The sequence below is a fragment of the Neoarius graeffei genome, chromosome 19 (assembly GCF_027579695.1).
Source record: "Neoarius graeffei isolate fNeoGra1 chromosome 19, fNeoGra1.pri, whole genome shotgun sequence".
Taxonomy (NCBI): Eukaryota; Metazoa; Chordata; class Actinopteri; order Siluriformes; family Ariidae; genus Neoarius; species Neoarius graeffei.
Window position 1 is genome coordinate 7,608,978 of NC_083587.1, and position 23,345 is coordinate 7,632,322.

The 23,345-nt window shown below is 42.9% G+C and overlaps 1 pseudogene; it reads right to left on the reverse strand.

Annotated features, from left to right (window-relative positions):
* Nucleotides 1-18,933, reverse strand: part of LOC132867687 (zinc finger protein 271-like) — a 77,265-nt pseudogene extending 58,332 nt beyond the window's left edge.
* Between the last annotated feature and the right edge of the window lie 4,412 nt (nt 18,934-23,345).

A 23,345-nucleotide genomic window follows, 5' to 3' on the forward strand; every position in this document is an offset into this window, starting at 1 on the left:
AGACGCATTCTGAAACGCTGGATCCGAGGAGGTAGGGCATCTAGAGCTTGAGAACCCAGGAGACTCAAGAGAGGCTTATGATCCGTCTCCAGCTGGAAGTGTTTTCCAATCAGGAAGTTGCGGAACCTCTCGCAGGCCCATGTCAGTCCCAATGCCTCCTTTTCCACTTGCGCATATCTCTGTTCGGTTGGAGTGAGAGACCGCGACATGTAGGCTATTGGCCTCCACTCTTCGTCCCACCTTTGTAGTAGCACTCCTCCTAGCCCATATGATGATGCGTCTGCTGAGACCTTGCATTCTCTGTTAGGATCATACATGGCTAGCACGGGTGGCGACGTCAGTGCGTTCTTCAGATCCTGAAAAGCTTTGGCCTGCTCGATGCCCCACATCCAGCAGTTCTTTTTCGACAGGAGATCTCGCAGGGGTTTGTCCCTCTCCGCCAGCTGTGGAATGAACTTGCCCAGCTGGTTCACCATGCCGAGAAAGGATCTTACTTCGCTCACTGTTGTCGGTTCCTGCATCCTCTGTACAGCCTCTGTCTTTCCTGTATCTGGGCAGATACCGCTGGCAGAGACCATGTGGCCTAGAAAGCTCACCTCTGACTTTGACAGGTCACACTTTTCAATGTTCAGGGTGATGCCCGCCTTTTGGATCTTCTCCAGCACGGCATGCAGGTGCTCGTCATGCTCCGCCTGTGTACGCCCCCACACCAGCACATCATCTATGTGGCACACCACGCCCTCAAGCCCTTCTGTGACCTCCGTCACCATTCTGTTCTGGAAGTGCTCGGGAGCTGATGCTATGCCAAAAGGAAGCCTCTTGAAGAAAAAGCGTCCGAAGGGTGTGATGAACGTTGTCAGTTTCGCTGAATCATGTGTTAGGGGAATTTGCCAAAACCCCATATTCGCATCCAGCTTACTAAAAATTCTGGCTCCAGCCAGCATTCCCAGTGTCTCCTCCACCGATGGCAGGATAAACTTCTCCCAACGTACTGACTCGTTCAGTTTGGTGAGATCAACGCATATGCGTACAGCACCCGTCTTTGGCACCACCACGATACCAGCGCACCAGTCTGTTGGTTCCTCAATTCTGCATATCACCCCGAGGTCTTCCATGCGGGACAGTTCCTGCTTGACTTTGTCCATCAGTGGCAATGGGATCCTCCTAGGTGTTTTGAGTGAGAATGGTTGAGCCCCTGGTTTCAGCTTTATGGCGTATGGCTGACGCAATTCTCCAAGTCCACTGCATAGTCTTGGGTAGGTTTGTTTTAATGTCTCCACATTAACACTGTCAAGACGTGCAACCAGCCCCAGCCTACAGCTTATGGATCTTCCTAGCAAGGCAGTGTGCAGGTTACGTACAACATATACATCCTCTATCTCCGCTTTCCCAACTTTCCTCAGCAGCAGCCTGGCGATGCCCACGACATCCAGTGGACTCCTACCTGGTCCCAGGAGTGGCTTTGTTGCTTTTCTGAGAGTTGGCGGATTGTTCTTGTATATCTCCAGGAACACAGCGTGTGGCAGGACAGTGACATCGGCACCTGTGTCGATTTTAAATGTCACATAACTGTCATGGATGCCTATGCTGACTGTCAAGGGTTCACCATCTGCCGTGATGCTGCCGAGGAAGATTGCATCGTCCTCCTCTCCTTCAACTTCATGCACAGATTTTGGTGCTCTGCACATGCGGCTGTAGTGACCCTTTTTGCCACATGCATGGCATTTGCAGGACAATCTCGCGCAGGATGAGATGGAGAACTGCCACATTTGTGACACTGCGCTGCTTTCCCTTTGCTATACTGGGCACCGTGAGGCTTGTGTACATGCCGAGGTTTGTCTTTAACAGGCTTGCTGGTCTTGAGCATTCTGACCCTATCCACAGACTTAGCATCACTTGCCTGTGCTTTGGTGTCACCCCGCAGTGAAACTTGCTGCTTTTTCACCTCCTCGCTTTGGCGCACCATTCTAACAGCTTTATCCAACGTAAGTTCTGCGTCCAGCTGCATGCGTTCGGACAGTGCCTTATCTAACAGTCCAACAACGAGTCTGTCTCGGATAAGCTCATCATGAAGCACACCGTAGCTGCAATGTTCTGCTAGCGCATATAATGCAGTAACAAAAGAGTCTACTGGCTCTCCTTCTCTCTGCTTGCGCATGTTGAACTTAGCCCGTTCATAAATTACGTTTTTCTTGACCACAAAGAAACCTTGGAAGCCATCACGTACCCCTTTGTAGGTGCCTTTCTGAGTAGCCGTTAGAGTTAGCCCACGTAAGATGTCGTCCGCTTCGTCCCCCATGCAGTATATCAATGTATTAACTTGATTCTCTTCAGAGCTTGCATTAAGATTACTTGCCATGCGGAATCTTTCAAATCTCCGGATCCATTTATCCCACTCTTGCGGCTTTGAAAAGTCAAAGGACTCAGGTGGCTGGGTATTAAATGTAGCGCAAGGTGCCGTTGATGCTGCCATTAGCCGTCGACCACTGCTGCTATCCCCTTCTCCGTCACTCATTTTGCCCTTCTCTTTCTTTCCGTCGCACGTGTAAAATGGTCCTTTTTCCGGGGCTTCTCCCTCACGCTTAGCTACAGGACTTCTGACACCATGTCGTGTTATCCAATAACTGCGTGGAGTCCGACTGTAAAGCGTGAATGTTTATTTCATAGCGTGTCTCTCTCTACTACACACAGGCAGCCTGACTGACCTAACTCTCACTGCCTAACGTTCCAACTCTGACGTCATCATCTCGCGCTCCGTAGTTGTACACAAAACAGTTACACCACAATGTCAACCATCAAATTCCATGTAATTTCCACATTAATGACCTTGTAATCTTGGTTAATTTTAATAGTGTGACAATGGTGAATTTGCATTGCTTGTATGAGAGAACATATAATTTAACATTTTAATTGCATTTATATTATGTTTTATCCCTGAGATATTGAAAAATCTCCAATCGGCGGCCATTTTGGGCGCCATCTTGAATTTCTCAGAAAGCACAAGGTGGATTCCCGGGGACTTTTAGTATGTTATTCCTAAGGGTATTCTGAACATATTCTGAAAAATTCAGCTTGTTACTAATTTGTTCCGGGTTGGACTCAATTTTGAGCTAATGCTCTTGGGCTATAATAATAACTACTTTTTTTAATAACTACTTAATTAATAAGCAGTGATTATCAAAATGTAATTTAATAATTAATTATTATCAACTACTACTTAATTATACTAATAATTAATAAGTAGTGATTATTAAAATGCTATAAAATTGAGTTATAAAAGTTAAAATTATTAAAAAAGTAGTAATTATTATTATTATTATTAGTAGTAGTAGTAGTAGTAGTAGTAGTGGTGATACAAACAATTCATGGATTATAGTAATTTGTTTTTAATAGTGAACATTGATAATTGTACTGATAACATTAACAAGTATTACTAGTAGTATTGTTTATTATTATTAGTAGTAGTAGTAGTACAGTTATATCAATGTTCACTATTTTAAAAAATTATCTATAATCCATGAGTATTTGTTGGTATTCTACCAATTACTACTTTTTAATAATTATTTGTAATAATTTTTAATAACTTAATTTTATAACATTTAATAATCCCTAGTACTTATTAATCACTAATTCATAAGTAGTAATGATTAATAATCAATAATAATTACTACTACTAATTATTATTAGTGGTTGTTAATATTATTCTTATTATATTAAAAACACTGTTGTAGACGATAGTAGGGTTGGGCGGTATCCAAATTTTGATACCTTTAAACCGTCTCTGTGTTTTCCCGGGGTATACGGTATTACCGAGAAAAAAATAATATTTTGTTTCGGCCTACTGTGTAACGTGCGCCTATGCCTCAAATGTACTATTTAAAAGCAGCATAGCGAATTGTGTGCATTGTGGTATGGATTAAGCAGCAAAGCGAATTTTGTGCATTGATGAATGGATTAAGAGATATTTCAAAGCATCACGCAACTCTTCCTTTATCTTGAAAATAGCATTCAACTGTCGTTTACACGTCTGCGTTGAAACGCCATTTGCAGCACTATTTCACCTGCTCCATCAAAAAAAAGTACACGATGAGCAGGATCATACCCTTTCAAGCATGGGAAATAAAAAAAAAGGAAAAGAATCAACCAACACCCAAGTCCGTTTAGACTGCGCGATAAACCATATTCTTCAGCGCAAATGAGGCGAACCTAATTCAAATGCGCGGTAGCTGCACAAGGCAAAATCATATGGGCCCACGTCATGCCATGGCGGGGAAATTAATAATCAAATGGCCTTACCTTGCTTAAAACGTTGTCTTGATCACATAACTCCTTACAATTATTCCACTTAAATCCATACGGTTTAACACACCCAACAAAGATAGCAAGCGCATTGCTAATTCCCACCAGAAACCTAACAGTTTACGCTACGATGTTTTCTTCCGTTTCTTCAGTAGATGACATTTCAAACGTTTATTACCCACATCCCAAATGTCATACGTTATATTATTTTACCTTGTTGTTACTCATGTAACCTGCTCAAAACACAACTCATTGGAGAGATCTCGTGGAAGTGGAGTACCCCAGGCTATGGTGTGCCTTAGGGGACATATTAGATTTTTCGTTTGGTTTGAAACCAAAATACTGCCACACTGCCGATGTTGTATTTTTTTTTGCCACTAACTCGTTATCTTGACTTGCCATCTTTCAACCGCGGTCTCAGTCTTTTTTTTTTTTTTTTTAGATAGGACAGTATAGAGAGACAGGAAATGAGCGGGGGAGAGAGAGAGACGGGATCGGGAAATAACCTCGGGTCGGAATCGAACCCGGGTCCCCGGATTTATGGTACGGTGCCTTAGCCATCTGAGCCATGACACCCCCGGTCTCAGTCTCTTGCGAAGCTTTCTGTCAGACTCCAAATGTCACGCAGGGTTGCCATGGTAACGACAAACAACCCTGCACGCGATGAAAACTTGATAGAATTAGTGAAAATACGATCACAGTTATTCGGGATGATCTTCAATTTATTATTTTATATTATGACCTCATGTACTCCATATTTATTTAGATATTATATATTTTTTTAAAATGACGGTAATGAGACCGATACCGTTGGTACTTTTGGATACCTCGGGATACCTTCTTACCGTAATACCGCCCAACCCTAGACGATAGGTAATAAAACAAAAACTTTTTGTACAAATTATTTATATTGTACTATATTTAGAATTATTGTATTTTCTGTAGTTCTTTTTAATTGAGTTCTGAAATAAAGGTTTATATATTTATATTAAACTTAATACAATAAACAATGTTAATTTTGTAAAAAAATGATGCTATTCATTATGCGCATGTCACACACAGCATGTGCGGTATCTGCGCATGTCACACACAGCATGTGCGGTTGTCGTAAAAATAAATAGCCGTGAATTGCGCATGGATTGAAAAAGTCGCTTGGACATTTAAAAACAACTAACTGGAATTTAAGACTTTATAATAATTCCATACAGAATAACACGGTTTGCCGTAACATCGTATTTACGTAACTTTTCCGTACAAAATATGGCCAATCCGTACTAGTAGGCATCTCTGTAACAGACACGTTAAACATGTTTACTTTTTGTAATGTGTGTTTGTGAGAGAGCAGAGCAGGGCCTGCTGACTTATCAGTAAACTAAATTTTTTTCCTCAAGACAAAGAATCACATTAACACTATAAATATACCACCACAAGTAATACTACTAACTTAAGCAAATGTGCAGGATTTTATCATCAAAATGTACATTAATTACTAAAAGTCAAAGTAGTCGTATGAAAATGCTCGCTTTTCTATTTAATCAATGTAGGTTGTTAAATCATATATTACATTTAAATGTAATTTCTTTCTAAGTCCATACAGAGACAGTTAATCACAGTTTATCACAAACAATCAAACAAACACGGAGAAATGTGGTTTTCCCTGGACAGAAGGAGAATGTAAATGTAGTCTGAATAGATAGATAAATATATAGCTTTCATCTTTAATCTTCTTGTTTAGAAATACACCAACAGTTAAAAAAAATTCCACCCCCAAATCATGAGAGTAATGTCCACCTTCAATGATCTGAATTTTATTTAAGCTTGTTTGCTTGTCAGTACAGTTCAGGCTGCTAGCGGTTGGTGAGAGCAATGGCGGCTTTTCGTGCCGTTCACCTAGCTCCGTCTAAAGGCAGTTACAGGGTTTCCCATACATAGACCATTGTGTGGCGCAGCGCCACACAATGGATTCCTATCGCCACACAATCAGACTCACGATTTTGAAAAAAAATTCCATTGCGTATCATTCCGTTCATTCATATGGCCCTTTTCCACTACCCTTTTTCAGCTCGCTTCAGCTCACTTCAGCCCGACACGGCTCGCGTTTCGACTACCAAAAAACAGCACGACTCAGCTCGCTTCAGCCCTGCTTAGCCCCTAAAACTCGCACCGTTTTGGAGTGGGGCTGAAGCGAGCCAAACCGTGCCGAGTGAGGCTGGGGGCGTGAGCAGACACTCCCCTGTGCACTGATTGGTGAGGAGGAGTGTCCTCACATGCCCACACACGCCCCACGAGCACACTGGGATCTGTAAACACCGTAAACCCGGAAGAAGAAGAATTACGAGAATTTCTGAAGCCTTATGCGCCTCGCCTCATCTATACGCTCTTGCCAGTATCTGTTGGCGTTGTCGGTGACAACAAGCCACAGCACCAAGACCAGCAACACTAACGACTCCATGTCCTCCATGTTTATTGTTTACTATTCGGGTCGTGAGACTACTGCTTAAAAGATCACTGATGTCACTGTTTGCGCTGCTTAGACATCACGTAACGTCCACCCACTTTCGCTAACTCCACCCAATGTGTCCACCCACTTCCAGCCAGCACGGTTCAGCGCGGTTGTAGTCGAAATGCAACTCCAACAGCCCCGCTCAGCTCAACTCAGCCCAACTCAGCACGGCACGGCTCAGCCCAACTCAGCCGCGTTTGTAGTGGAAAAGCGGCAATAGTGCTCTTTCTTCTCGTTCGCGCGCGCGCACACAGAGAGAGAGAGAGGCGTGTACACAGGCCTGCCGGTGCGCATATACCCGGACTGCAAGTAGGCCTGTTAGGCTAATTAAAATAACGCAGCTTTCCCGATTCGCCTCCGACCCCTTATTTCAAAAGGTAGCCTACGTCGTGCTCGTGATGAGCTTTATCATAGCCTTCTTGGCTTACAGGAAACGGACATCCCTGAGTCAGGCTATAAACCAATTTTGATGCAGACAGTAGCAGCTTGACACGAGGAACCGGCCTTATTGCATTATCCCGTTTATCCCGCTTCAGCAATGACTTCCCTTACAATAGGGGACTGGAGGGGTTTTTTTTTTTTCAGGAAGCCACGCAGAATTAAATGTTCTGATCGGGCATGCAGGCTTTGCACCAATTAGGGTAATGCTTTTTCATTATTGTTTGTTACCTTAAGTGGTTTCTTAGATCTAATTATGATATTTTATTTTATTATTATTTTGTTACATTATACTATTTATTTCATTTTAGTATTGTTTGAGGGAAGTGTTGAGTTCAATATTTAAAATAAAAACCTCCAGCTTGTCTTTTTGCAATTTATTCCTTGAATGATTGAAAGATTGCCACCAAAAAGGCAAAAAACTAAGGTAAAAACCAGAGATGCACCGATTGACCGGCTACTGATCAGAATCGGCCGATTTTCACGTGATAGGCCATGACCGGCAACCAGCCAGTCAAAATTAAAATATGCCGATTTTCTGCTGATCAAAACTTTTGCATCACAGAGATGAAAGTGGAAATACTCGTAATTCGCAACTAAAAAGACTGCAGCTACACTGGCAGCTTGAACATGCTTTCTAGTGCGATTGTGTTGCGCCTGCGCAGAACAGTGTCAGTCCTGCGCGTGCGCCGTTAACAAAAAAAAAATTCACTATATTTGGATATCCAAATATAGTGAATTTTTTGTGTCAGATATTGGATGTAAAAAGAAGAAAACGTTTGTGGTTGTGTGAATTTCCCATTACAGGAATTAATACGTTAGCCTATTACCAAACATCTAGTTAGATTTGTACAAAGAGAGAGAGAAAAAAATGTCTTTTTGTTTGTTTTACAACCTTGGCTGCACTTGATTCCATTGGAAATTACTCTACAAATACACATTTGACAAAGATGATAGAATGGCTATGGTATAAGTATGACTGGAAATTATTTTTGTATTTTGATATTGAATGAAGAAATGGGTTGTTCTATAAGGCATAAGTTTTAAGACCTAAATAGGCTTATGAAAGTGTGTTCCATAGCAGTAGGCAAATAATATATGAGGGGGAAGTTGTTTTTGTGCCAGATATTGGATGGGAAAAGAAAAAACGTTTGTGTGAATTTCCTATTTCAGGAAATAATATGTTAATACCAAACATAAAGAAAGATTTTACAAAGAACAATGTCTTTTTGTTTGTTTTCAACCTTTGAGGTGTTGAAAATTTATTACTGAAAATCTGGCAGAATGTTCTATTAAAGAAAAGATAAAAAGAAAAGTGTGTGTGTACTGTGAAGTGGTTTGAAAAAATGAAATCGGAATCGGCCAAAATTGGCATCGGCAGGTCACACTCCATGGAAAATCGGAATCGGCCCAAAAAATTGCAATCGGTGCATCTCTAGTAAAAACTAAACTTGAACTTCAATTTTGGTGAGTAATTTTCATAAATTTAAAAGACGACAGGTTTTCCACCAACATCAAGCCCAGCAAACTAATGGCCTGCCCTGTAATGTAAAGTTGGGTCGAGGAATGAAACCAGGCAGGGTTCTGGTAAAAATTGTTTTAGCTGTCTTCTCTTAAAGAACTTAAAAGAATTTAGATTGAACTGAATAATCTCAAATGCTTCTTGTAGCTTTAAAATAGTCCCAGCAGGTGACTCTGAAGAAAGATACTGTGTGTTTGAACACCGCCCGCTGTAAACACTTTGCATACACCCCAATGACCGACTCCACCGACCACCACCGCGCATGATTCCCTCATCGGCACAGTGGAGCACCACAAATTGCTACCTGGTCTGTGGGAAACACTGAGTTAGCATCGTTAGCTTTTTAGTTCGGCTTAATGTTCTCGTATAGAAACAAACCTACCATAAAATCACCAGAGAGTAATATCTAGCTTCAATAATCTCACTTTTGTTAAGGATGTATTCATATCTGTGATTGAGAGAATGTGAGACTGGCTTTTAATTCCTTGATGTCCTCATGAAGATGTTCAAGTATATCAAGTTTGTGGTTTATGGATTCCAGTAAACTGACCTCGATGGATGTGACCTTGGCGGTACCGATAGCGGGGGGAGTCTCTGGCAGGGGTGGGCGTATCGATCTGAGTAGCGATAGTATTGATACCAAGGTGAGTATCGGAATCGAATCGATACTAGCGTGATGAGATCGATACTTTCGTCGCAGTTTCGCTTCAATACGTCCAGTAAATTACTCCAATTTACTCAGAGTTCATGCGAGTGTAGTTTCTCTCTAAATCTGTCTGTGTAAACAGTGCACCTCTCTCTCTCTGCCGCTCACACCTTGCCCCTCCCCGCTTTGTCGGAGAGCGGAGAGTCAGAGCACTGACTGAGAAAGAAAGGATTTTCTCTAAGGCGAGACAGTTAATAACTCAGAGAAGTGGTGCAATAAAAGGGAAGAATGTAAACATGTTACTGTTCCTGAACAAAAACCTTTAAATCTGTTATCAACATGGGAACAGAGCCAAAAGGGCACCTCAAGGGATACTTCCTTGGAGGGCTTTGTGCGTAAAGAGCCAAAGGTTACAAGCCACTTGTAGTTTACACCTGATTTGCACTACTGACTTTATTTTTCACACAGATATGCGTGCAATGGAAGGTATTTTTTGTTGTTGTGTTGTTTATATTGTTATATTTATTACATTGTTGCTTTTGTTTACTTATTTTGCACTACTGACTTTGTTACTTTATTACTGACTTTATTTTTCACAAATATTTGCGTGCAATGGAAGGTATTTTTTGTGGTGTTGTTGACATTGTTATATTTTTGTTACATTGTTGCTTTTTTGTTATTTTGCACTAGTGACTTTTTTCTTAAACAATTTTGTGTAGCAGAAGGTGATAAGGGAATTATTTTATTATTAATATACTGTTACATTGTTTTATATTGTTGTAGTCAGTTAATAAAAAACATTTTTATTTGCCTAAAATCTTAGTCCTGTGTTTTATCATACTCATAATCAACTAAAAAAGGCAAAATCACAAAATTATTCAATGATCATAACATTTCAAGTAAAAAGTATCGCCATCAGTATCGGCGATACTAGCCCTGTATTTACTTGGTATCGGATCAATACCCAAATTCCCAGTATCGCCCACCCCTGGTCTCTGGAGCCTCGTCTGTCTCAGTTGACCAGTCGCGTGTTGGGTGTTTCTTGCTGGGTTCAGATGTCATGGTGTCCGGAATGAAGAAGTGGCCGTCGGAAAAGGTAAACAGATTGGCCGGTTCTTGTTGAGAGGTAATAACCAGTTTAAACAGAAGGAAAAGAATATTCCTGTAATCCTGTGTTTACAAACGGTATTCAGCACGCCGCCATGTTGGATCTCACCCAAAGTCTCGCGATAGACTCAGTGTAACATCTTCACCTCAAATTCCCAGTCAAAAACATCGCCAGTCTCGCATTCTCTCAATCACAGATCGACACACTCGTATTAGAAAACAGTGAACTAAAAGGAAATGCCACAAACTTATTTAACCAGGCAACTCATCTCACTAGCGAAAATAGAATCTCATCTCATTATCTGTAGCTGCTTTATCCTGTTCTACAGGGTCGCAGGCAAGCTGGAGCCTATCCCAGCTGACTACGGGCGAAAGGCGGGGTACACCCTGGACAAGTCGCCAGGTCATCACAGGGCTGACACATAGACACAGACAACCATTCACACTCACATTCACACCTACGGTCAATTTAGAGTCACCAGTTAACCTAACCTGCATGTCTTTGGACTGTGGGGGAAACCGGAGCACCCGGAGGAAACCCACGCGGACACAGGGAGAACATGCAAACTCCGCACAGAAAGGCCCTCGCCGGCCACGGGGCTCAAACCCAGACCTTCTTGCTGTGAGGCGACAGCGCTAACCACTACATCACCGTGCCGCCGAAAATAGAATCATGAAAGAAAAAAATACAAGACCTCCAATGCCGCAGCATGCGCGACAACCTCATTTCTTCAGGAATCCCACTATCAACAACTACACCTGATGATCCTGAGAAAGCTGTGAAAGAATTCATGCAGTCATCTCTGAAAATCCCATCAGAGGCAGTCAACAGGATTACCTTTCATCGAGTCCACCGTCTCACTTCCAAAGACAATAAAAAGCCACCTCCGATAATAGCCAAATTCAAACACTACAAGCACAAAGAACTTATTAAAAGCAAAGGAAAATAACTGAAAGGCACATCATATGGACTAAACGACCAATTCCCACGAGAAATCCAGGAAAGAAGAGCCCTCTTGCCTGTAATGAAACAACTCAGGCAAGAAGGTAAACGAGCTACACTGTCTGTCGACAAGCTTTATGTTAATGGAACACTCTACCGCGACCGCAATATCACCACCTGGTTATAGCAGCTCATACCCCACGCCAGTATCTATCTTGATTGTAATTTTGTCACCATTCTCTCCCCCTAACTTGCTATACTGGCTCTGATGCATCGAACTCTGTCTCCACATCTTTTTCTCTTTCTAAGCCTCTCTCTCTCTTCCTTTGGTTCACTCCATCTCATTTTTTTCTCTCAATGTTCAGTGTATTTCAATGTGTTGTGTCTTTATAAGTTGGCTCGTATGTCCTGTCTATTTTTGTTCAATATGTCTACAGGCTGAATTTCAATAATCTCACTTTTGTTAAAGATGTATTCATATTACCACAGTTAGCTCCGTTAGCTTTTCTTGACAACAATGGCAGCTGTTTGCGCTCCGCTCAAAGGCAATTAGCTCCGTTAGCGTTTTAGCTCGGCTTAATGTTCTCGTATAGAAACAAACTAACCGTAAAATCACCAGAGAGTAATATCTAGATTCAATAATCTCACTTTTGTTAAAGATGTATTCATATTACCACAGTTAGCGCTGTTAGCTTTTGGCTTGGCTCAAAAAAAAAAGCTCACTGCGTTAGCTTTTACCGCGGCTAAATATGCTTTTATATAAACACACCAACCATAAATAATTAAATACATTTCCAGAATAACACAGAACAATATCTAGCTTCAATGATTTCACTTTTCTTTTACAATTTACAATTTCAGTATGCTAATATCTGTGAGCTATAAGAAATAAACTGTACACTTGCTATGATGCCATGATGACACTTGCTATGACTTGCTATGATGCAATTTTGGCAACTACCATCACCAAAATTTCATTTTTCACCTCATCCTGTCTTTCTTCCATAATGAAATGTTGGTGACGTGCTATGATGCTACAATGCTAAAATGATGCTATGACGAAATTTTGGCGACTAGCGTCGCCAAAATTTCGTCATAGCATCATTTTAGCATTGTAGCATTTTAGCATCATAGCATAGACAATTCCCCTGTGGGAAATCGTGAGAGTGATGCAGTGGGCGTAGCAGTCGCTATTGCAGGAGTTGTACTGTACTGTGTGAATGTGTGACTTGCTATGATGCTCCGATGCTATGATCATGTGTGTGTGTTTTGGGCCTTGTCCACTACCCTTTTTCAGCTCACTTCAGCCCGACACGGCTCGCGTTTCGACTACCTCAGAACAGCAAGACTCAGCTCGCTTCAGCCCTACTCAGCACCCAAAACTCGCACGGTTTTGGAGTAGGGCTGAAGCGAGCCAAACCGAGCCGAGTGGGGCTAGGGGCGTGAGGAGACACTCCCCTGTGCACTGATTGGTGAGGAGGAGTGTCCTCACATGCCCCGCGAGCACGCTGGGATCTGTAAACACCGTAAACCCGGAAGAAGAAGAATTACGAATTACAAGAATTTCTGAAGCCTTATGCGCCTCGCCGCATCTATACGCTCTTGCCAGTATCTGTTGGCGTTGTCGGTGACAACAAGCCACAGCACCAAGACCAGCAACACTAACGACTCCATGTCCTCCATGTTTATTGTTTACTATCCGGGTCGTGAGACTACCGCTTAAAAGGTCACTGATGTCACTGTTTGTGCCGCCTAACGACATCACGTGACGTCCACCCACTTTTGCTAACTCCACCCAATGTGTCCACCCACTTCCAGCCAGCACGGTTCAGCGCGGTTGTAGTCGAAATGCAACTCCAACTCGACTCAGCCCAACTCAGCATGGCACGGTTCAGCCCAACTCAGCCGCGTTGGTAGTGGAAAAGCGGCATTAGAGAGAGAGAGAGAGCAGCCCCTCCCCCATTTGTTCCCTGACTGGAGCTGGTTGCCTTGGTGACGGTGCTCAGGTGCAGAGCAGACATAAGATCACAGGCAAAGAGAGCTTTTTCTCAGATTTCCTTCTCCTCGAACAACGGTGATTTACACGAAAATGAAAGGAGCTATTCACAAAATTCTTTCACATTGAGCGCTACAAGGCTCTCATGAAGACATTGATGTAATTTTTTTGCCCCTAGTGTAAAAAATGTGGACAACAGAGCGAGTTGAAAACAACTGACATTTCTGATTTTGTAGTAAAATCACTGTCGGGATTATAATGGGAGTCAATGGAGCAGTTAGGCTGTGAACCTGTTACTTTGAGGCTTCTTGTGCAAAAACTGTAAATCCTATCGTTTAGGTAGACACATTGTGTGAATCAAGACAAGTGTGACTCCAACTTTTGAGAAAATTGTGTGTGTAGTAGGGTTGGGCGGTATTACGGTAAGAAGATATCCCGAGGTATCCAAAAGTACCAACGGTATCGGTCTCATTACCGTCATTTTAAAAAATATATATAATATCTAAATAAATATGGAGTACATGAGGTCATAATATAAAATAATAAATTGAAGATCATCCCGAATAACTGTGTGATCGTATTTTCACTAATTCTATCAATTTCCTAAAGAAGTTCTCATCGCGTGCAGGGTTGTTTATGTCGTTACCATGGCAACCCTGCGTGACTGAGACTGAGACCGGGGGTGTCATGGCTCAGATGGCTAAGGCACCGTACCATAAATCCGGGGACCCGGGTTCGATTCCGACCCGAGGTTATTTCCCAATCCCGTCTCTCTCTCCCCCGCTCATTTCCTGTCTCTCTATACTGTCCTATCTAAAAAAAAAAAAAAGAGAGACTGAGACCGCGGTTGAAAGATGGCAAGTCAAGATAACGAGTTAGTGGCAAAAAAAAATAAAAAATACAACATCGGCAGTGTGGCAGTATTTTGGTTTCAAACCAAACGAAAAATCTAATATGTCCCCTAAGGCACACCATAGCCTGGGGTACTCCACTTCCACGAGATCTCTCCAATGAGTTGTGTTTTGAGTAGGTTACATGAGTAACAACAAGGTAAAATAATATAACGTATGACATTTGCGATGTGGGTAATAAACATTTGAAATGTCATCTACTGAAGAAACGTAAGAAAACATCATAGCGTGAACTGTTAGGTTTCTGGTGGGAATTAGCAATGCGCTTGCTATCTTTGTTGGGTACGTTCAAAATTTGCTTTGCTGCTTAATCCATACCGCAATGCACACAATTCGCTATGCTGCTTTTAAATAGTACATTTGAGGCATAGGCACACGTTACACAGTAGGCCGAAAAAAAATATTTTTTTCTCGGTAATACCGTATACCCCGGGAAAACACAGACAGTTTAAAGGTATCAAAATTTGGATACCGCCCAACCATAGTGTGTAGAGTGAAATTTGTGGCTGAAAACACAGTTTTAATGAGAAATGTAGAGCATTTTTTTAAAGCTATGTACACTCTAGCTCACTCTAGCTCGACTGCATACAGGGCTCTACAGTGCGCACATTTCACTCGCATTTGCGAGCAAATTTTTCGGCATGCGAACGACGGAAAAAAAAAAACGCGCATTCGTGCGAGGGCTTCTTGCGGCAGACAATTTAGGAAAGCACTGAGCGCAGACGCGACGAGTTTAACATTCTAAAATGTATCAAACGTTAAACTGCAAAGTATGTAAATCCAGCGCTGGATAGCCTACCTAATATTTTTTACACTAGAGACAAGAAAATTACATCAATGTGTTCAGGAGAGCCTTGTAGTGCTCAATGTGAAAGAATTTTGTGAATATCTCCTTCCGTTTCCGTGTAAATCCCCGTTGTTTGGAGGGAGCACTCTGAGAAAATCCTTCACTTTCTGTGTGACACTGTGTCTCTGCGCTCAGCGCGCGGGTGGGGGAGGGGCTGCTCGCTCTCACACACACGAGGGAGGGGCTGCTCCCTCTCAGAGAGACACATGCTTGTAGCCTCATGGCAGTGTAACGAGTAACGGCCTGTATTTTTGTGTGCGTGTTCAGTGTTGTGTACGTGCGTGTGTGTGTTCTGCCTGCGCCTTGCTCCGTCTGTATTTGCGTGCATTGCCTCTGTCTTGCACTGCGGTGGTTCCCATGGGGGGGGGGGGGGGGGGGGGGGGGGGGGGGGGGGGGTGAAAAAGTTAAAAAAAATTTTGCCGTTCTGCCATGCTAGTGCGTTTTACCGGGACATGAGATTTCAGCATTTTTATTCTTCTCGGTCTGTAGCTTGAATACGTTTAGGCTACTGAATAACACTTTCAGTTAAAGTTGAGTCCGGTGCTTTTGTGTTGATGCTACAATAGCCTACTCTCACAATAAATATCCCCCGTAACATTTCCCGGTTTCTACTCATCTTTCTGTGATTGCCCCTCTTTCCCACGGTTGTATGTTGTGGGTGAGGCATTAGGTGGGAAAAGTGCTTTTTAGCGATTCATCAGATCATTCAACTGAGAGATAACTGAGAGCTGGTTTGGACCGAGCTGAGAAATATATTCGCTATGCAGAGAATAATGGCATTTTTTAAAAGCAATGATGGTGGAAACAAGAATAAAAGAACGGACGAAGAAGAAAGTGTAGTGAAGAAAGCTAGAACGACGGGAGAAGGTGCAGGAAAATTATATAATGAGATGGAAAGCACACACCCCAGAGCAAACATTTAGATGGGAGCATACAACACAGCAGAAAAACAAATAATATACAGTATATACAAATGGTGCATGTCACAACACAGCAGAAAAACAAAGAATATATAACTGGGCGTGTTGAGTTGCAGATGTTAATTGCACATTAGTTACAGAAACTCAGTTCAGCTACAAAACTCAGGATATTGCACTGTATTTGGTATTGCATTGTGTTGGGTATGGATGTAAAAGTGTAGAAATATAAATATAAAATATACAAAAAGCTATGAAAACTAAAAAGTTGCTCTGTGAGGTTGCACTGTAATAAGTATTGCACTGTATCAGGTAAGTGTGAAAATATTGTCCTTTTAGGTCCTTGTTGGTGCATTGTTGCACCTGCCAGAAGTGGCATCAGTCAGTGCATGTAATTAGCCTTTTTCACATTACGTCACTTGCAGAAGAACCTCACATCTGTTTTCAGCCTTTTGAATGGAAGAAGAGGCAGCATGCTAATCTGCTGGCTCAAGGCCTCTGCATGCTCTTGCGACAAGGCTTTCGCAGATAGCTTTTCGCAGACAGTTGTAATTTATCGTTGAGCGGGGAGTAATAGGCGTGCGCGATGTTATTCACCGCTACAACGCAAGGGGGCGCGAAGTCGCGAAATCGCTAGGAGTAGTTGGTGGGTGTGGTTAGCGGAGTGTTTATCCTCCGGTTACTTATAATGACTAGAACTGGAGTCGTATAGATGTACGTACTTCCTCGATCAACCACTCTTCGTGCTGCTCCATCTTTGCTCGTGTTTTTAAAAATGGCGGTCATGAAAACAAACCGGGAAAGTAGGGAAGCGGAAGTGCGTGTACAGCGGATGTAGAGTGGACCAATCAGAGCCCTCTTGTCTGCGACGCTGTCTGCGAGGCTTCTGCGGTGGTCACAATTTTTGGGAGGTGCGCGCAGAGCGTCTGCGAAGGTGGGGGGGCTATGCAGACGCTATCTGCGACACCGTCTGCGAGGACTGCGTTGTCAGCATAAATTGGCCTTAACAAGTAGCAACCATAGAAAGTCAGTAAACTTCCTTTCCAAAACAAGGCAGATAGGTGACTGGAATGGTCGCTAACAATATGTAATGATAAACAACAATGCACAATATTATTATCAATCTTATCTGTGAATGACACAGTTTTGTTAACATATGTTGCCGCCGTATACCTCTTCTTCCATTCAAAAGGCTGAAAACGGATATGAATTCCCCTGCAAGTGACGTAATGTGAAAAAGGCTAATTGTTCAAGGTGGTTATGGCCTGTGGGAAAACTGTTTTTGAGTCTGTTGGTCCTTGCTTTGATGCACCTGTAACGCCTGCCTGAGGGCAGCAAGTCAAAGAACTCAGAGCCAGGGTGGGAGCTGTCCTTGATGATGTTAGCGCTGCTGAGCTCTGCTCTCTGTTTAGCTACTGTTTGTTCATTCATTCAGTTGTTCATTATTCATTAGTTTGTTCATTCATTCATTCTCAATTGAATTTTGCGTTTTATATATGTGTTGGTGTGTCTAAGGTTTGCGCGGCAATAAACCTTTAAAATGAAAACCTACTAGTGCTTGTGCCCCCCATTTTTTCCCCTGTGCTCCTAAAATTTTTAACTTAGGAGCACGTGTGCTCCTGAAAAAAAGTTAGTGTACAGCCCTGGACTGCATAGACACTCATTATGAAGTGTGAATTTCTCCAGAATTGATCATGGTATTGGATCTGTGACTGATCAAATAGTATACAACCTAGCAAAAAAGTTGAATGCCAGATCCACACAGGAGAATTTTGTCTCCGTTTTAAAGTTTGAATCATGTCTCTAGGTGAAAGCATGCCAGAGCAGCGGATGTTTGAAAAAGTGCAATTTTTTTCATTTATTCCCACTGAAATGAAGGGGAATTTTGCATGATTTTTTCGCGCCGTATAGAATACTGAACAAAGGATTGTATAGCGAGTCCGATCGAGCCGCACGTTTTGATGTATTGTTTGTCTGTGTGCGATGTACGGTTATTGGGTTATTCGATATTTGTTTGGAAGATGAATAAGTTTAAGAAGAAGAAACACGCAGAGGAAGAAGAGTTTGCAGTGCCTAATAAAGCCCTGCATATAAAACCAGCCCTGAGTTAAAGTAAGAGGTTTCATTGCTGCCAGAACTAATTGTTAGACACAGTTCTCTCTCTCCAGGGATCAGAGGCTTCGAGCTCAACACCATACGATTCTTCCAACAACAAGACCTCCCGGTTCGGGAAACCATGCCTAAAACAGTCCCCTATGATTTCATCCATTTTCATTTTCAGTGTGTAAAGCTTTCTGCTCAACACACTGCAGAGAGGGTGATTCTGCCTGATTAGCTTAACAACAACAACAACAACAATAATAATAATAATAATAATAACAATTTAAAAAAATAAATAAAAACCCCGAGGGAAAAAAAAAGTCTGAGAAATCAAGTCGGAATTTTGAGAAAAGGTTGGAATTGCGAGGAAGTTGCAATTTAGAGAAAGAGGGAAAAAAACAACCCGTGATGGAAATAAACTTGAAGTGAAGATTTAAATACTTTCAATATACAACTAAGCAGGTTAGCCAAACTACAGATCTCTCCTGAGTGGATAAATAGTGCACTATCTAGGGTGCACACGGCATTATTTCATACTGAACGGAGTTCCTAAAACAGTAAAGTGGAGATATATTTGGGATTCGACCACACACCTTCAGTTTAACTTACCTCGGGATTTTAAATCCTCAGAGCCAGACACAATAACGTGTTTTTATTTTTATAACTCGAGGGGCTAAAGCGACTCAAACGTGCGGCGGTTTTTTCTTCTCCAGTGTTTTCTGGCGGTTGGAGAAGCAGCTACTGGACGCGTTACCGCCACCACCTGGACTGGAGCGGAGTTTCGGGGTGGAGGACGCCTATCCCAGCCCAACCCAAAAGCCAGTATCTCACTGGGCTGCGACAAATTGCGAACGTCATGCGCGAGAGAGTTTCAAAAGTGTCTTGAAACATTCGCAGGGCTTCTCAATTTCCTCGCATGAGTCGCAAAGTGTCTCTCCTTCATCGCTGATATTTTGAACATGTTCAAAAAATTAGTGTGACAAAATTTCTCTCAAAATAGCCGCAAATGCATCGTTGGTGTCGCAAGGCTGTCACGAACATAGACATAGACGCCGCATTGAGCTGGTGGCCCCGTTGCTGGGATACGTCAGAGTGTCCGCCATATTGGATGTGGCAAATCTTCCCTGTAAACCAATGCAAGTAAATGGACTGAACTTCATAAAGCCCCTTTCGACAATAATATTTAACTTGATGTCTTTTATTCACCCATTAAGACACACACGCATATATTTGGGAAACAAATAGGCATCAAAACAACACATATAACTTTTAATGTGATGGTTATAAATAGTGTGCGAAATACCCTGTACACTGCAAACTAGCGACAGATACGCAATTGAGGTATTTCACTCACGTGACCAAGTCATGTGATGCTGCCATTTTGGACGGCACGGCTCGAATCAGTTTGAATGCGAGGAAGGCGACAAACGAAAAACATAAAAGAAAAAGGAGCGAGATGCAGAAAACACCTTCACTATCCAGTGATGTAGGGCATTTACAGGGCGAGCAGAGGGAGAGGTATTTGCAAAAATTGAGGTTAGCAGGCTTAGAGAACGATGTTTACCCGCTTCCACCAGGATTGTTCACTGACGTACGGAAGTACACGAAGCCCTCATCTTTACCTGACTTCGGCCCACAGGATCTGTACACCTATGTCGTTAAAAACCCATCGCCATACACAGGTATTGATCTGAAAGCGTATAAGAGTTTGGATGCCTACAAATATTTTGTGTCAGGCTGGGTAACATGCCTACATCAGTGGGTCGTCCCTGGAGCCGGTGGTCGCCATCTGATTACAGCTAAGGTTTGTTCACATTTTCATTTACTTTCGGTCCTCAGGATAAACAAAATGTTATTAAATGTCATTGAAATAACTTCTTAGTCTGTTGAGACATGGCCCGTTATAAATTTGCTGTTACCAGGCAATGACCAAGAACTGTATTATTAGGGTCGGTGTCTGTGTTGTTGCAGTGTACTAGCAGCTAGCTGTTAGCACTAGCTAATGTCAACAACATCGTAGCTAGTATGTTACTGTAGCAATATTTACGTTCAGTCATTTGGATGACTGTTAAAACCTTTCAGTCTCAAGTTTTTCCTTTACTGGATTTACTAGTTTACTGAGCTAGCGCGCTCGGCCAAACCGGGAGCCATCGCGCGCTCTCCGGCCGAGCCGGGAGCCATCGCGCGCTCTCCGGCCGAGCCGGGAGCCATCGCGCGCTCTCCGGCCGGGCCGGGAGCCATCGCGCGCTCTCCGGCCGGGCCGGGAGCCATCGCGCGCTCTCCGGCCGGGCCGGGAGCCATCGCGCGCTCTCCGGCCGGGCCGGGAGCCATCGCGCGCTCTCCGGCCGGGCCGGGAGCCATCGCGCGCTCTCCGGCCGGGCCGGGAGCCATCGCGCGCTCTCCGGCCGGGCCGGGAGCCATCGCGCGCTCTCCGGCCGGGCCGGGAGCCATCGCGCGCTCTCCGGCCGGGCCGGGAGCCATCGCGCGCTCTCCGGCCGGGCCGGGAGCCATCGCGCGCTCTCCGGCCGGGCCGGGAGCCATCGCGCGCTAGCTCAGTAAACTAGTAAATCCAGTAAAGGAAAAACTTGAGACTGAAAGGTTTTAACAGTCATCCAAATGACTGAACGTAAATATTGCTACAGTAACATACTAGCTACTGTTGTTGACATTAGCTAGCTTGCCGTCCAAAATGGTGGACACCGGGGCGTCACGTGACCCTGTGACGTCAGGTGAAATACCTCAATAGATAGCTCAGGTAAGCTAATCAGTCAGCATACCGTAGCAAGCTACCAAAACCTGAGGCCTAAATAACCAACCTACAAGACTGAATATGATAAATGATGGAAATAGTGGAAAAACTGGAAATAGTGAATGAAAATAAAAATGTACTGTTTTATTTATTGAGTCACCACACAGACGTACTCTCGTTGAATAAAGTGAGCTGAATGACCGCCAAACTGAGTTCGGCCAGGTTCTAACGTCATACCAAAACAAAATACATCACTGATTCCTTCACATTCAGAAAGGTTAAAAACCTTCATCATACGTTCAAAAACGTTCATCATAGTGTGGCACTGTATTATCTAATTCTCATTGCTTATAACTATACACCTACCCGGTGGAGATGAGCTGGGAAACTGAAGACTGAAGGAACAGCTCCCTCTCTGATCCTGACTGTCTGACCTGTCCTGTCAAAATCCTCCATTCTGAAGTGTTCACTGCAGAGCATGGATGACGGAGTAGCAGAAAACCCTTCCCGTCGCACAGCTGTCTCCCACTGCTTTTTTCATGTCTTTAGTTTTGGGAAACCTACATAGTATGTGAAAAGTTAGCTAAGCAACTAACAACAATCAGCATAGTTATGAAGGAAATACTTCATTGTTTGGAGACAGGTTTCACCGAGCAGCTATTATGCGCGAGACTTCATATTAGCCACAAAGTCAGAAAAATCACACACACACATCACATTATCTCTAGCCGCTTTATCCTTCTACAGGGTCGCAGGCAAGCTGGAGCCTATCCCAGCTGACTACGGGCGAAAGGCGGGGTACACCCTGGACAAGTCACCAGGTCATCACAGGGCTGACACATAGACACAGACAACCATTCACACCTACGGTCAATTTAGAGTCACCAGTTAACCTAACCTGCATGTCTTTGGACTGTGGAGGAAACCGGAGGAAACCCACGCGGACAACATGCAAACTCCGCACAGAAAGGCCCTCGCCGGCCCCGGGGCTCGAACCCAGGACCTTCTTGCTGTGAGGCGACAGCGCTAACCACTACACCACCGTACCGCCCTACAAAGTCAGAAAAATCTGTTGGTAAAATTACGTTATAATGAGCAAATACAATGAAAAGTATTTTTCAGGTCTCACCGGTGAAAGGTAATCCCATGTGATCTCGTTTGGACGGTAAACCTGTTGGTACAGTTAAACGCAGCACATGAATGAGGCATCTTTATTCTCGGCTACTGTATAGACGCTATACCAGAGACGGTTGAAGAATCTCCACTTCGGCACATCCAATATGGCAGCGAGGATGACGTATGATTCTATGCAGAAGGCAGCGTCTATGTTTATATGTCTATGATAAAGCTGACATGAATCACTTGATGCAGCTATAAAGCTAACATGAATCACTTGATGCAGCTATAAAGCTAACATGAATCACCTTGTGCAGTTATAAATCTAACATGAATCACTTTGGGCAGCAATAAAGCTAACATGAATCACTTTATGCAGGTATAAAGCTAACATGAATCACTTTATGCAGCTATAAATCTAACATGAATCACTTTGTGCAGCTGTAAAGCTAACATGAATCACTTTGTGCAGCTGTGAAGCTAACATGATTCACTTTGTGCAGCTGTAAAGCTAACATGAATCACTTTGTGCAGCTGAGAAGCTAACATGAATCACTTTATGCAGCTATAAAGCGATCATGAATTACTTTGTGCAGCTATAAAGCTAACATGAATCATTTTGTGCAGATATAAATCTAACATGAATCACTTTGGGCAGCAATAAAGCTAACATGAATCACATTGTGCAGCTGTAACGCTAACGTATCACTTTGTGCAGGTGTAAAGCGAACATGAATCACTTTGTGCAGCTTTAAAGCTAACATGAATCACTTGGTGCATCTATAAAGCTAACATATCACTTTGTGCAGCTGGAATGCTAACACGAATCACTTTGTGCAGCTATCAAGCGAACATGAATCACTTTATGCAGCCATAAAGCGAACATGAATCACTTTGTGCAGATGTAAAGCTAACATGAATCATTTTGTGCAGCTGTAAAGCTAACATGAATCACTTTGTGCAGATATAAATATAACATGAATCACTTTGGGCAGCAATAAAGCTAACATGAATCACTTTGTGCAGCTGTAAAGCTAACATGAATCACTTTATGCAGCTATAAAGCGAACATGAATTACTTTTGCAGCTATAAAGCGAACATGAATCACTTTGTGCAGATGTAAAGCTAACATGTATCACTTTGTGCAGGGGGTAAAGCTAAAATGAATTACTTTGTGCAGCTATAAAGCTAACATGAATCAGTTTGTGCAGCTGTAAAGCTAACATGAATCACTTTGTGCAGCTATAAAG